General features: G+C 44.2%; 1 protein-coding gene across 12 annotated transcripts in view; it reads left to right on the top strand.

Moving 5' to 3' along the window:
* Sipa1l1 (signal induced proliferation associated 1 like 1) overlaps nucleotides 1-13,901 on the top strand; it is a 290,762-nt gene that overhangs the window by 93,358 nt on the left and 183,503 nt on the right. The window lies entirely within an intron of this gene.

A 13,901-nucleotide genomic window follows, 5' to 3' on the forward strand; every position in this document is an offset into this window, starting at 1 on the left:
TAACTACTTTGTTCTGTTGTTTTTCTTGTTGCACCCTGTCCTGCCCAGTATTAATGTTGCCCCTCCTCTTCTATAAAGCAGCTGGATGCCACTCCAGTTTTATTCTAAAATAATTTTGCTTGTCACATGTCCTTTCTGTTTGTAGCATTGCCTGTCTTAGCTACTCTGATCAAAACTTCTCCATTTACTGTTGTGTCAGTGCTTAGAATCATGTGCTTCTTTTCTCTTTGTACTGCTTAAGGGAAGAAAGGAAATTATTTTATTTAACATGTGGTATCATTTTCCAAGTGGCAGCTCAGTCTAAACAGCTTCCAGCAGTCCCCCGAGACAGTTTTAGATCCTTCTACTGATCTGTGAAATAACCAGTCAGGCTCTGCACAGTCTCACAGACTTTGGGATGCAGGAGGGGTAAGGATGTTGGGACACACTGCGAGGTTCATCAGGAACAACTTGCAGTAGGTATGGCACAGTGCAGAGTGGGTCCGTGGTTTAGAGGTCGAGCGCTTGCCACGGTGTATAATGTGGCTCTGGGTTGGACATCTCTCCATTTCATTGTGAGTCGTTGGCATCTGTATATGAAGTATTCAGCTCTCTTCGCTCTCTTCGCTCTCCTGTCCTGAGAACTGCGCTGGACAGCCCTGTATTATACTCTGGTCTGCCAGCACTGGGGTAGGGTGGTATGTGTTATGAATCCAACTCAACAGCATGTCTAGACAGAACCAAATGTGTAATTATGTAAAATCACAGCTAAGGAATTCTGGCCGAACAACTTTAATAATTATTGGCAACTTTGACATTTTCTATTACTTTGTATCCTTACAGTGTTAGCCTATTATTGTAGAAGAGTTATTTTTAGACAAGGCAGAATGCCCAAGATGTGTTATGAATCTAGTTTTTAAAGTAAAATCTATCTTCCATCCAAACAACCTTACATTTCTTGGTTTAGAGAATTGAGTAAATTTGAATAAGAATCATTGCTCTGGCATTACGGTTGAGCAGAAGTTCTTTTGAAAGTGGCCTAAAAAGCTGTCAGAACTGCCATCTTCATGAGTTTTTTTTCAGTGGAGACTGACTAGCACTCTGCAAAGTGCATGTCTTGAAAGACAGCTCAGACTGTGCCAAGTCTAAGCCGCTTTCCTTGCTGTCATCACGTAGTTGAGTGTCTCTTCCACTCCAGTCTCCAGGCCTTCGTTCTTCACAGGAGAGAGTGGCCAGCATCCCTCTGTCCCCTGTTCTCCTACCCCCCAGCACATGGAACAATGGGTATTGCACCACTGAAGTTGTGGGTTCCTTAAACTTTGTGGATACACATTCTCATCTTTTGAGATTGAGGTTCATATCCATCTCTTCCAGCTGTCTCGTACCGTGTATGCCGTGTGGCTTAATGACACAGTTTTTATTTAATTTTATTTTATGTGCATTAATGTGAAAATCTGAAGGTGTCATCCCTTGGAATTGACATTATAGACAGTTACGAGCTGCCATATGGGTGCTGGGAACTGAACCTGGGTCCTTTGGAAGAGCAGGCAGTGCTCTTAACCACTGAGCCATCTCTCCAGCCCTGACAAAGTTTTTAATATGCTATCTTTTTTTTTCTTTTTTTTTCACGGATACTAATTTTGTGTCTTAGGAAGCATATTTTCTTATCCTGAATTTGTTGCTTTCTTCGGATACCATTCTTGGCCTGTAAACATCCTGCACTATTTCCTTCTGGAGACTTCATGGTTTGGGCTTTATTGTTGGTGACCTGAATTGACGTTTAACACATGCTTTGCTGTTGACACACTCAGCCCAAGGTCGTTTTATAAGTGGAGATTTGAAGCACTCCGAGAATTTGCTCCCTTTCTGATGATCAGGTTAAGCATGTGTTAGGTCACAGTCTGTATCTAGTGCTTTGGTGAAAACTTTTTTAAGGTATGCCTTCCTTAACAAAACAGCATTGCTATTGCAAATTGCACGAACTTTTGATAACCTTTTATCATGAAGCAAGTGGTAGGAAGTGCAGACCAAGACTGAAAACTTGGTATGCATATGTGGCATCAGGTAGAAGACACCATATTTATGTACTCTTGTTCTACTTAGCTGACGTGGGAGGAGCTAAGAAACTTAATCAGAGTCTAAGAAGTTGAAGTGAACCCGGGCCAGCACTTGGGTTGGTGGGCTGCACAATGAGACCCTGCTGGCCTGGTAGTGGTTGTTAAAATGGAAAAATCAAATTGATTCCATTGGTCTGATTTCGATGGGTATTTTATTTTATTTTTGTTAGCTCTGTTATGGGGTTTGACCTATGATACCCTCTGGGCTTTCTAGTATTTGAGTTTTCTCCCCTGATAGTGCAGTAAGCAACAGGTGTGACGTGGGAACCAGTCAGCCTTCTGAGTGGTGGCTTCTTAGTGTTCTCATATGTACTGAATTGAAGCAGACAGCAAATACTCCACTATCCTGATAATCTGGCCAGTCCTAAAGTGATTTAGGGGAGAAGGGGGAGCCCCATGTTGCCTGCAAGAATGGAAGCCCAAGGTCCCATGCTACTTGGGTATTTGAAGACAGACAAGACAGGAAGAACCAGAGCAAGTTCCCAGAGCAAGCGACTCTTTGTTGTTAGGCTTTAAGCTGGAACTCACCTTTCCCTTTGCTGGGGAGTCCACTGTGGTTTTGACCTCAGTGAAGTACAGTGCTGCCAGCTGGGGGCTCTCCAAGGATACTCCAGTGACATCTCAGAGCTGGCGGTCTCCGTGCTCCCCTCTGCCCACTGAACAGTGTTTGAGGAAGTCGCAAGGGCACTGGGCAGCTCAAGTACCCAACAAAGCAGACCTCTGTCTCAGGAAACATTAGCTTCAGCTGATAACTCTCAGAGAAACTGGGACAGTCCCCAGGCTGCTCTTCATTTGCTGGGACAAACAACAGCATTAGTAGAACCTGCTTGGAGGCAGAGATAATAAAATTCATTCTTCTAATTATGTCCTCTTAGCAGGGTTATATTACATTTTGTTTACTTAACCCTGAAAATAGTGCCTCAAGTAGAGATTTGTATTTATTACCAACCAAATTAAATGTCTGTTTTCAAGATTGGCATTTGTTTTGCTCAGTGCTCACTACCACCTTGACTAACTGGGTATTTATAGTCTCAGGCAGGGCAGCCTTTTTTTTTTTTTAAGAATTTATTTTATTTTTCAGTAAGTGTGTATGTGTCTGTCTGTCTGTCCTTGGATCCCCTTGAATTATAGCTATAGATATCTGTGAGCCATGAATTGAGTGCTGGGAACTGAACTCAGGTTCTCTGAAAGAGCAGCAAGTACTTGTAACCATTGAGCTATCTCTCTGGCCTCAGACCAGCTAGTTTTTAAGGAACTGTTTTGTATTGTTCACAAGAACCAAATTTAGAGGCCTTATTGTTATTTGATTGTTCAGTATTTGTGTGTGTGTGTTGTTGTTGTTGTTGTTGTTGTTGTTGGTTGTTTTGTAGCTCTCCATGCTGGAGAATCAGACTTAGGGCTCCACACATGCTGGGCAAGCCCTCTACCACTGTGCCTGGCCCCAAACCCACATTTCGACGATGGTCTTCTCTTTTGATTGTATTATCTATAGGAACATTTTCTCTCCTTTTGGGGACAATACTTTTAATTGTCATACGAAACTAGCGTTTCTCTTCATTGCTATTGCATAGGCCAGCGTTAATTTTCTGTTGCTGATTGATTCTGTGTGGCCCTGGATGGCCTGGAATTTGCTGTGTTAGACCAGGTTGGGCCTGAATCACAGTGCTCCCCCAGCCTCTGCCTCTTGAGTGCCAGGATTAAAACTGTGGGCAATTCCTGTGGTACCTATTTTAAGTGTTTTATTTAATAAGCCCCAGTGTTTAAGGCTTATTAAAGTTTTAACGGCTTTTTGTGTTACTTATTTTTATAATAGCGGGTAAGAAATAACTGCAGTATTAATAATCATGAATCAGTATTAATTATTAACAATCATTTTGCTACATTGTCTAATCGCTACTTTAAATGGGTGTTAACTTTTCTAATGACACCATTGCCTTTGTTACATAAGTGTAAAAGTAAAGTTTTTTTTTTATCAAATTCATATTGATCACTAAATGATCTCATTGGTCACTGTCAATAGTGGTTATGGATTTCATAATAACCAAGAGAAAACCAAGTGAAGTAGAAATGTGTGCATTTTAGAAATAGACAGTCTCAGAAAGACTTGTTTGCCTGTTTTTCTGATTCCTGTTTTCTTGCGTTACTTCCAGGCTTCCATAGTAAAGTAGGTATGGGAGGAAGGTAGCAGGACTTGAGGGGTGCTTGTGGCAGTTTGTCACAGAGATAGGGTGATGGTTCCGGGACTCCCTTCCTGGATTGCACTTTGAAAGACTGAGGAGTTGGGTTGTGTGGCCAAAGTAACAGGATGGAAAGAAGCTTGAGAGCGGAACCTGTCAGAGCCAGCTTTCAAAACGAGCACATTTATTGGTGTGAGGGAGAAAGTCATAGAGCTTTAAACTGTTGTGAGAAACGAGATGAACTTAGTCAAGTGCCCCTCCACCTCACGGCAAGCCAAGGGCAATCCACCATGTCCTTCTTCACCAGTCTGTTGAAGGCTTCGCCCAGTGCACCCTGAAACACAAGTCTACCTGCATGAGCGACTGCTGCCAATCAGAGGGAGCATCACCAACACACACAAGCCCCGACCAAGATCACAGTGGAAAGGACAGTTGTGAATTCAGGTCATGTTTGTGTCATTGTAAGTCACACTTTCACAGGTCAGGAACCATGTTAAGATTAGAATTGCACCTGCTGGGCCTGTGCCAGAAGGGGTTGCAATTGGATCACAGCTGCCCTGGCAAGTGTGTGGGGGACTGTCCTGTACAGAGGAGCTTTCATTCTCTGGGTTGCTTTCTGTCCACTGAAACATGCCACCCACACAGCTCCCCATGCAGACGTGAAGATTATGTTAATCAGTTTAATTAAAACTACAAAGGAGAACCATTGATAATGCAAACACAAATGAGCTGTAAAAATTTGGCAGAGCTGAGCCTTCTCCCAGGGTAAGCTTGTATGAACCTCGAAGTTAACCAGAAAGTGGATTCTGCCTAAGAAAATCCAGTTCGGGGCCTGGAGAGATGGCTCTGTGGTTAAGTGCCAAGCACCCGAGTTCAGTTTCCAAACACATAAGGGACAGCTCACAACCGCATATAACTCCACCCCAGGGGAACTGATGTTTTCTGGCTTGTGAGGAACCTGCACACACACACACCCTTGTTGGGGGGGGGGGGGAGGAAATCCAGTTGTTTGCAGGATAACCACATAGATGTTGCGGTGGCCCAGAGTGGTGGGCACTCTGTAGGTGGCTTAGATAGAAAATGTAGAGTTGAAGTAGAGCAGTTCGCTTTCTAATTCTTACTGATTTTGTCCATGTGGAGGAAGCCACGGCCTTCAAGGAGCATACTTTAGAAAGCCCCAGCCCCGGGTCTAACAGGACTGTAGAAACGCCTCTGTCTGGAGAGTGCTGTAGCATGCAGTTAGGCTTGGCTCACCTGTCCCTGTGCAGGTCTTTAGCAGGGTCCACACCAAGAAGCGGCCACTCCTACTTCAGAATAGCTGTTCCTTATGTTTGCAACTGAATTATTTAATTATTCTGGCATGACTTTGTGAGAATAGTGTTATTGGGAATCTTAGTGTATTCTGTACCCCCCCCCCACACCTTCCAGCATGTATTTGGTAGAATTTTCCTCAGAGAATTAAAAATGAGCTCAGTAGCCGTGGTCAGAAGAAGGAAGGAGGGAGAGCTTTCCATAGCCGTAGGTTCTGGCATTGGAAACCTTTGGGAGAGAGAATAATGGGAGAAAGGGGAAGGTACTCATAGCTGCTCCATTACATTTTATTAGTGTACAAAGCATAGTAACACATCAGTGAGTATTTCCTGCAGGTGTGTAGTGTGTATTTGGGTGTCCATGAGAAGTTGGAAGAGCACACTGAAAGCAAGCTTCGGGTAGCATGTTTGCTGCCCTTTTAGTGCCTTATCCTGGTGTTGCTTGAAAAAGTAAAAATCAATTCTGTAATTAGTACTTCATGGTAATGGAGGGCTAGCAATAATTTGACAGGCTGCAGAGACATGTTTTAGGAACCAATTTTCCCAGTGGTTTGCATGTGGTGGGCTCTCGGGAGCTTTACAGGGGAGTTGCAAGCGCTCCCTTTGGTCTGGTCATGGGGTTGAGAACATCAGATCTACCATGAGGATTGCAGGAATGGGAGCTGGTTTGCGGCCCATCTTGGAGGCAGCATGGTGTGCTTGTGCGTGAGTGTGGCTTCCTGTGGAGGAAGTGGAGGAGTTGTGTAGAGTCCCTGGAGACAAAGGTGGGATGGCTCACAGTGGACAGTGTTGGATGTCTCTGAGCTCCTGCATCTGGTGTCCTGCTTGTAAGACCAGCATCTCCCAAGCCTGGAGCCAGGTCCCAGGGATGCGGACTGCTTGCTCTTCAGCAGCCCGGTTTTGTGGGTGAGCAGCCAGTTCTGTAAAGAAACTGAAGGCATCTTTTAAAGTGTCCCGTAAGTCAGCTTACAGCAGTAACACTTTGTTGTGCTTTTTCCATTAACCCTAGAACCAGTTTCTGTGGTAAAACTCAGTTCAGTGTTTGTGTTACTTGTACGAAGGTTGTTGCTGGTTGTAAAAACAAAATTATGAAATAAAGTTGCCCTTATCCCTTGATGTGTAATTGTGAACAGAGCTTCCCCTTTCCCTGCTCAAAGTCTCTAGGTGTTGCTTCTCCAGCTGCCGCCGCAGCAGCTGATCCTGTTTCTTCCCTGTACTTTTCCCTTCAGGAGGTTTCATTTGTATGGATCATTGATAGAAGCCGGTTTCTTTTGTTCGGTGTATTGTCTAAGAGTCACCTGAGTGGTGAGGTTGCTGGTCCCTCCCAGCTGTAGGACTCCCTGTTGTGATATTCGGAGTGCTTATCCAGTGGCCCACTGAGGGGCATTGGGTTGTGACAGGCTTTGAGTTCCACAAAAATTTATTATATAGAGGTATACTTTCATTTCTATTGGATAATTGCCCAGAATTGGGATTATTTGACTATGTGGTTGTTACACAATGTATTTATTTAAGACGAGTTCTCACTATGTTGCTTAGATTGGCCTTATCCCCTGGGCTGAAATGATGCTCCTGCCTCATCCTCCCACATAAATTTAGAAAACTGGTATGTGTCACCGTGTTTAACATTTCAGGATCTTGCACACTATTTTTCTGAATGGCTGCATCATTGTACATTCTTTTAACAACATACGTGAGTTCTAGTCGCTCAGTGTCCTTGTCCACGCTTAGGGTGTTGTCATTTGGCCATGTTTGTGGACATACAATGATGTCTTAGGTTTTCATATCAATAGTCCCGGATGGCTGATGGGTGAATGTTTTGTTTCACCATCTGTTTACTGATTGTGTATCCTCTGTTGTAAAGAGTGCCATTGGGTCCCTTTTGCCCAGTTTAAAATTGACTGTTAACATTTCTTGGAGGAGTTTTCAGAGAACTTAAAATTTTTTATTTATTGTGTTTGTACATGTGTGTATGCATGCATGTATGCTGTGTGTGGATGGGTGAGGTGTCTTATGTTGTTTCAGCTAACACGCAGAGGTCATAAGACAAATGTGTGGGGTTGGCTCTGCCATTCCACCTGGGTCTGGCCCATCAGAGGACTTTTAAAAACAAATTCGGAGTACGTTGTTGTATATAGACCAGGCTGGCCTTGAATTTGCAGAGATCTGCCTGTTTCTGTTTCCTAAGAGCTGGGTTTAAAGGTGTGTTTATAATTTATATTTATAAAAATAAGGCCGCACGCAGCTATATTTTTGTATACTCTTAATAGAGTCCTTTTGCAGGGCAGAAAGTTTTAAGTTTGAAAAAGTATGATTTGTCTTTTTTTTTTTAAATTTACACCGTTTTGAGAATAAATGTTCAGAAAACTCTTTGGTTTATTATTCCAAGGCTATCAAATTTTGCCTTTATATTGTCTTCAGGAACTTTTACAGTTTCACAGTTTACAGTTCAATGTAAGTAATGATTTATTTTGTTTTTAATATCGACTAAGATCAAGGATCCTTTTTTAATGAGCCAGTGTCTGGGTCTTTGGCCATTTTTTGAAAATACAGCTTTTCTCTTGAGTTGCCTTTGAATCGGCATGAGTTACATTTGTTTTGTTACTGTGACAAAATTTTTGCCCGAGGAAAGCAACTTAAGGGAAAGCGTTTATTTGGCTTTGAGAGGATGCAGTGCCGTGCGGTATAGAAGGCATGGTGGCCGGAGTGTGCACTGGGGGACAGGCTGCACAAAGTAGACAGGAAGCACACCTCACTCTAAAACCTCCTGGCCCGCCTTCCCCAGTGACCCACTTGCTCCAGTGAGGCTCTGCTCCTTAAAGGTTTCACAATTTTCCGAAGAAGTGACACCGGGTGGGGACCAAGAGTTGAAACTGAGGGACATGCATTTTCAGTCCACAGTAGTGATTTCACCGCAAGTCAGTTGATGAGCTGGTGTGGGCTGGCTTCTCTGGTATTCCCCATTTCACTAAGGGCTCCCCTGATCTGTTTCCCGGTGACAAACGGGGGCTTTAAAATGGGACGGGGTATTTCCTGTGACTGCTCATATTCTGAGCTGAGACATAGAAGGACAAGGAGGAAAAGCAACAGATGGCGTGCCCCTGTTCAGGCATCAGAGAGAAAGTTCCTGTTCCTTAGAGTTTAGGTCACTGTGCTTGCTACTGCCTGCCATGCTTTGAGAGTTCCTGGGAAGAGAAGGAAAAATAAAAGAAACATGGGCTGGGGAAATCCCCTCTTTGACTCCCCCAGCCAGAACTCAGAGTATTTGATTGCTCATTCTGGACTGCTGTCTAGGTCAGGCCTCAGTCAGAGTTGCAGGCATCTATGGGCAAAGTGGGACCCCTGCTTCTGGGGTGCTCCTTGCACTTTTTAGCCCTTGTGTCTGATGAGCCCATTGCAGTGTTTTGCAGAGCCCTCAGGAAGCTACTTCATAGCCAGGTGGTGGTGGGGCACGCCTGTAATCCCAGTGCTCAGGAAGCAGAGGCAGGAGGATCTTGAGTGTGAGGCCAGCCTAGTCCACACAGCAAATTTCAGGACAGCCAGGGCTACTCAGAGAAACCCAGTCTGAAAGAAAAAAAAAAGTTGGAATTAAAAAGAAGCTGCTATGGCTGTCCCAGGTGGAGAGCCTGAGGGGTGTGTGGCTTTTTCATCTTACCCTGGAATCAGTACCCACTGTGGCTAAATACAAAATTTAGAGTCTGCATAACTTTGTAGAGATCCAAGATTCTGAAATCATAGGTGATCTGTGCAGTTGTGCAGACCAAAACAATGCACAGCCTTGGCTGGATGGACTGGGATGGTACAAGATGGGAGCCATGCGGGAAGGTGCCACTGTTGTGGAATGCTTGTTGATTCCAGTGGGCTCTTCTCTCCTTCCTGTGGATAAGTCAGAGAACAGTGTAAGATGACAGTATTAGATAGCCGTTCTCATGTCTGACTTCTGGTGCAGAGGTGTACCTGAACTGTGTGTCCTCTCTGTTCTCATCTGTCGTCACATCACAAGCAGCTTGGCTTCTGATACTTACATATTTAGTTGAGCTGTTTCTGTGACGTGAGGTGATTTGTCTTTGTCCTAACCTCCTTTGTCTAAGCCAAAAGGGGAATTTGAGAACACAGGAAGATCAGAGCCCCTTCATTCTCTTAACGACTTAAAAGTTGTGGAACAAATATTATTATCCACACAGCTGGTGAAAAGCAAATACAGTTCAGTGGAATCCTAGCGGAAACATCTCCATGGTGTAGAAATTAACTAATTTACTTTAGGTTATTGTTTATCAGTAGAAAGCCATTAAAAATCAGTATGGAGGGAATTTTAGGTAGTTGATCATAAATCTCTTGAACTCAGCCTCTGGAGACCATGTTAATGGACTACTCACAGCATGGAACAGGAACAGACAACTAGGAGGGCCTAATACAAGGTAATTAAGAATAACTCACTTTGAATTCAAGTCACAGAAAATGAGAGTAAAATATAAAGAGGAAAGATGGCTGAGACCCTGCACTGTCTTTAGAGACATCCCCTGGTAATTAGTTGTGTTCCCGTTGTTTGCTGTGCTTTTGTTATTTAAGACTAGTTGTAGAAACATTTGTGGAACACAAGCTACATTCCTGTTTCAGATGTCTTACATGGTTTGTCTCGTGACGTTCTGACAAGAAGCTTCCGAGGCTGGCCTGATGAGTGGGAGCAAGTGGCACAAAAGAGGTCGGTGTGTGTGATTACATTCACCTAGTCTGGCTCTAGACACTCTGCTCTTACCTGGGTAGCCTTGTCTTCCCCAGTTGATAGCTGATAGTATAGCTTACTAGTAAAATGCTGGCCTGGTGTGCTGGCTGGCTTTCTGTCATTTGACACAGGCTAGAGCCATTGGGTAGAGGGACTCTCGGTTGAGAAGATGTCTCTGTCTAAGACTCACATATAGGAAAGTCTCTCAGGAGTTTTCTTGATAAATGATTGGTGTGTGTGTGTGTGTGTGTGTGTGCGCGCACATTTGGGTGGTGCCACCCTGTACAGGTGGTCCAGAGTTAGATGAGAAAGGCTGAGAAAGCCACGGGGAGCGAGCCAGTAAGCAGCACTCCTGCATGGCGTCCGCCTCAGTTCCTGCCCTGACTTCCTGAGTGACAGAATGGAACCTGAGAGTTGTAAGATGAAATAACCCCCCCCACACACACAAGTTGCTGTTGTTCATGGTACTTTATCACAGCAGCCGAAACCCCACCTGAGACAGCTCCCATGAACACGGCCCTGGGTTTTCTACTCAGCACACAAACAAATTAACAAACCACCATCAAAAATCCAAACCACCCAGAATCTTCTGGAAAACCTACCACAGTAGAATTCAATTAGATTCTGAAAAAGAAGCTGGGAGTGGTGGTGCAAGCCTTTAACCCCAGCATTTGAGAGGCAGAGACAGGCAGGTCTCTGTGAGTTTGAGGCCAGCCTGGTCTACAAAGCAAGTTTCAGGACAGCCAGCGGTACACACAGAGAAACCCTGCCTCGAAAAGCAAAAACAAACAAACAAAAATTCTGAAAGAGAAGAAATTATAAAGATCTCATTAAGTATTAAATATTAATTGTGCATTAAAAATACAGCTGAAGTGTACTGTGATCAGGTATGTCAAAGCTTCAAAAAGTAAGAGTTGGATTTAATGATTGTTAATTTTGAACCAGATTGAGGGGAGGAGTGGAAGAGGAAAGGCCGCTTTTAGGATTTCTTATCATGTGAACATTTTTTCTTCATGTTCTTCTGTTTCTTCATGTCTGCTTGATGTAAGTAATCAGAAGAGACTCATCAGTAGCTTTGGCCAAAGTGAGTCTCACGAATATAGTGCCAGGGACCACATCCAAAGGAAGGCTTTGATAGGACTGAGCTCAGGAAGCGAGGAATTTGCTTGTTTCCATAGGGACAACTTAGGGTCCTGATGGGGTTAACCTCTTATCCTCTCCAGATGGTCTGGTGGAGAGAGGACTCTTTGTTCTGGTTTAGAGGAGATGGCGCCTCCTCTCCATCCTTTCCTCTCTCACCCAATTAATGGCAGCCAGAGATTTGATACTTGTAAGAGATTAGGACCCTGAAGGAATTGAGGAACGGTGTTGACATCCTGTGCAGATGGATATTTGTGCCTGGAGGCTGATGTTTATACAGTCTTTCTCTGTGACTATCCCGGCCGCAGCCGACATAGAACCATCCCAGACAACTTGTGTGGTATTTTTTTTCCCTTTGTGGAACACAACTGTTGGTTAAGCACAGATAAGATCTTTCGCTCTGATCACAGAACAAGGGACTTTAGAGTTGTTGGCCAAGGACATACTACAGTGTTTGGGGGTAAAACCCTTAAAAGTGGTCAAAATTTAAAGACCATTAGAATTAATTAGTTATTAATCTTGAGACAGGGTCTTACTCAGTAATCCATGCTGACTTTGAAATCAATATGTAATGTGGCTGCCCATACTGGCAGGGTCATAGGTCACAATCCATAGGTCATTAATATCAGGTTAGCTCACAGCTCTTCTCTTGCCTCAGCCTCTCATGCTAGGATTACAGGCATGAGCCTAATATATTCCCCACAGAAGCTAAATATTTATTAGATAGGAATTGTGGAAATACTGGGACTTGGTTTTGTTCACACGTAACAGATTATAAAAAGCATTTGAGTGTGAAGCTGGCTGTGTGGAGCATGCTTTGTGGTTTAGGTATTTTAGGATGGAATTGCTGTAGCTCTTAGTGAAAATGCCTCTCAAGTCACCGTTCGTTTACATTTATGCCTTGTGCAAATTTATAAGTGGACCGTTTGATTCTGTTCTGCTGCTGTCATTGGTAGCTGCTGGGAGATGGCATCTGCGGAAGTCAAGGAGACCCTGCATAGTTACCGCTGTGACAGCTGGAGAGAGCCTGGGGCGGGAGCCCTACTTCTGGGGTGGGAGCCCTACTTCTGGGGCCTTACTTTGCTTTCTAGGACTCTTGGTTGGTAAGCTGCTCGGCACTCAGCTCATCCCCCACATTGCCACCAGTTTCTGAATGAAAGAATGTCTAACTGTGCTAATCTCTTGCTTAAAGAGTTTCTAAGGCGTCTCAACAGCTACAAGGCCTCAAACACTGTGGTGGGAGCTAGCCATGTCCTTTACTGACCGTGGTGCCTCTGAACATCTGCCCGATTTTCACCTCAGGGGCTTGTGCTGTCCCGTGTCTATCCGCCTCAGTTTCTGTGCAGAAATCCAGACCTTGGTATGTGGCAGTGCAGTGTAGATCAGATGCTGAGAGTGCAGTTTAAGGTACCCCAGTTTGAAGGCAAGAGCTGGGAGACCTATTACTAAGAAATTGTGTGATTATATAATCTTAATTGTTTTCAGTGCTTTTTACGTTATCTTTGACATGCAAATACTAGTTAAATATGTACAAATCTTTTTAGCAGTAAGCATCAAATTAACAGTTACAGCATGCCCATTCTGTGTTAAATTGTTGGACCTTTCTGTAGTCTGGACTTTCCAGCAGTGGCAGGGTGGGAGTGATTCGGGAGCTGGGGCTGGTGAGCAGGAGGGACAGTCATACACATGGCCATGTCTGTCATGGGGTCTTGTTAGGTGTGCTGGGATGGGACTCTTGGTTTGAATCTGGGTGCTTGGTCCATTCCAGCAGAGCGCTTTGCAGTCCTGAATGATACAATGACTTGCCTCACAGCAGGAGTCCCTGGCGGCAGGCTTGTTGTTAATGTGCAGCGGTTTTTGAAACAAAGAAGAATGTTTTATTTGAGTCAAGATAGAAAAAAAATTGTTTCCTTAGTGTCTCCACTTGGATTTGTTCATAGCCACACACAATGTCTGTCTGTACATTGAGTTACAGTGAAGGCGATTCTGACTTTTTTCTTCAGTCTGTGAGTATCTGATTCAGCCCAGAAGCCCAAGTCCCTCCTCCAACCCTGTGTGATCGCTAGGATTGACGATTTTGTCAGCCATAACAGTGCTGGGATGCTTGATTCTCTGGGGGTACGGGATAGAATGGGTATTTCTGCAAAAACGAAGGAAAACCGTGTCTCACTCTCAGGTGAGTCATCTAGAGCAGCCACAGCTTTTAACACAGAAAGCGCCAGGGATACGGAATGCACTAGGAATGCGCTTGCATTTAAATCTGATCGTAAGATAGAAAGTAGACAGTGGCAAGCAGAGTTTAGACTGTCCACCCCCAACTTGACCCCCATCTAACCTCTCCCTGGCTTGTAAACCAGGAAGAAGCCTTTCGTAACTAGCTTGTCTTACCACGAAGCCGATGTTTAACATCCTCTTGCCCCTGTGCCTGCCTGCGTGGCCGCCAGCATCGGTGGCA

Source organism: Meriones unguiculatus, chromosome 7 (assembly GCF_030254825.1).
Source record: "Meriones unguiculatus strain TT.TT164.6M chromosome 7, Bangor_MerUng_6.1, whole genome shotgun sequence".
Lineage (NCBI taxonomy): Eukaryota > Metazoa > Chordata > Mammalia > Rodentia > Muridae > Meriones > Meriones unguiculatus.